This window comes from Phoca vitulina, unplaced genomic scaffold (assembly GCF_004348235.1).
Source record: "Phoca vitulina isolate PV1807 unplaced genomic scaffold, GSC_HSeal_1.0 scaffold5, whole genome shotgun sequence".
In the NCBI taxonomy this organism is placed as follows: Eukaryota; Metazoa; Chordata; class Mammalia; order Carnivora; family Phocidae; genus Phoca; species Phoca vitulina.
The window spans coordinates 68,342,413-68,344,846 of record NW_022589708.1 but is presented as its reverse complement, the minus strand read 5'-3'; positions in this window follow the sequence as shown (position 1 = coordinate 68,344,846).

Genomic DNA, 2,434 nt, shown 5'->3' with positions numbered 1-2,434 from the left:
CCTTTTAACAACTGCCGTGATTTACTTAACTATTCTGTTGGGCATTTGGGTTATTTACATTTTTCACTGTTAGAAACAATGCAGTAGATGATCATCTCTATATGTCTTTGTGCTAAGGTGCCAGGTTTCCTATAAGAAATAGATTCCTATGTAGAGAATTGTGATGTTCTTTAAATAATAAATTCTGCGCAATTGCTTTCTAAAAAGGGTACCAATTAATGCTTTTTAAAATTTTTCTCAGTCCAGTGGTTACAGAATTACTTTGTTTTCATTTTCATTTCTCCAATTACAAGCAAAACTGCATTGTTGCATAGGTTTTCATTTGGGTTATTTCTGTCCGATGAATTACTTGTTCATATTCTTTGCCCATTTTTCTATTTAGTATTTTTTTTTTAATCATTGTTCTCTCTAGGTAAAAAGGGAGGAGGTAGAGATGGCTTATAGACTCCAGCCACACTGTGTTACATTTCCTTACAAAAAGGCACTGCTGTTTTGAGCTAACCTACAGTAGTCCCCTCTTACCTGGGGTTTTACTTTCTGTAATTTCGGCTACCCACGGTCAGCTGTGGTCCAGAAGCAGGTGATCCTCCTTCTGAAGTTTTGTCAGATACTCAGGAGTAGCCTCGCGCTGTCACAGTGCCTGCATTATTCACCTCACTTCATCTCATCACATAAGCATTTTATCATCTCACATCATCCTAACAAGAAGAGTGAGCCCAGTACAATAAGATATTTTGAGAGAAACCACATTCACATAATTTTTATTACAATACATTATTGTAATTGTTTTTTATCAGTAATTGTTGTTAATCTCTTATAATGCCTAATTTATAAGTTAAACTATACCATAGGTATGTATGTATATGGAAAAAAGATAGTCTATATCTAGGGTTCAGTCCTATCCACATCAGGCATCCTCTGGGGGTCTTAGACGGTACCCTGCTGTGGATATGGGGGTACTGCTGTGTGTGCTAGAAGTAGGCTTACCATCTTTCTTTACTTATTCTCGCATTATTCTCTTATTAAATATGTGGAAGATACCTCCTAGTGAGTCACTTACCTTTAAGCTTTTTAAAAATGGTATTTTCTGTCCTATAACACAGAGGTTTTTCCCCTTTGTGAGCTCAAATCTGCATTTTTCATTATGGGTTTTGTGCTAACTACAAGATTCTGAAAATATTTTTGTTTTCTTCTAATACTTAGGTTTTTTTAATATCATTTAATCCATCTGGGGACTATTTTTATATATTGTGTATGATTGTGGTGTAACTTAATTTTCTCTTAAGTGTATAGTTACTTTTCTTAACACAGTTTATTGTATAGTTTCTCCTCTCTCCTGGTTTGAGATGCCACAGGTATCATGAACTAAGTCTCTTTATCTACCTGGATCTCTTTGTCCATGCCTATAACCAACATCTAATATAATTACTATACCTATGTAACATGTTTTTATATTTGGTCTGAAAAATTTTCCTAAGTTTTAATTTTAACATCTCTTATTATTCCTGGCTATTCTTGTTTTCTCTTACTTAAAATACCAACATCTTTACAATAATACTAAGTGTGCTCACTGAGATAGGTTTTTTAAACAGCCTTCCCTTCAGTACAATTTTATTTTCTTCATTAAGACTAGGCTTTGCATCTTTCAAAAAAATGTGTTACGCAGTTTAGTATCATTCAAACATTGTTACTGTTATCATTCTTTTATTTTCTAATTGGTTATGCCTGCTATGTTGTTTTCAGCTGCTGAATTTGTATTGGTTTAAAGTTTTTCAGTTAATTCTCTTGGATTTATTAGATAGATAAACTCTCTCCAGATAGTTTTGTCAGTATTATTTCAAATCGTTCTGATACTTATATATCATGTTTTTCTGGTCTAATTGTGTTGATTCGCACCACTAGAGTACTGTTAAATAGAAAGCATCCTGCCTTTTTCCAGGTTAAGAAAGTTTCTATTTCTGTTTAATCAGGGCTATTAAAAAAATAAAATTTGGAGTGTGTGTTGAATTCCATGTTTGCATAACAGTTTATGTTTTTTAAAAATAGAACTATTAATGTAATGAATTATGTATACAGTCATCCTTGCTTTGGTAGGATTAACCCAGCTTGGCTTGGTCGTGCTGCCGGTGTACTAACATTTTGCTTAATATCCTTATATTCATGTTGAGCAGCAAGGTTGGTTTATAATTTCCTTTGTTATGTTATCCTTATCTGAGTACTGGATAAAGGGGTTTTGCTTGCCTTCTAGAATTAGTTGAAAAGCTCACTGTATTTTTTGATGAAAATACATTATATAATGTAGGAGCTATTTACTTCCTGAAATCTTTTTTTTTACTTTATTTTATTATGTTAATCACTATACATTACATCATTAGTTTTTGATGTAGTGATCCATGATTCATCGTTTACGTATAACACCCAGTGCTCCATGCAG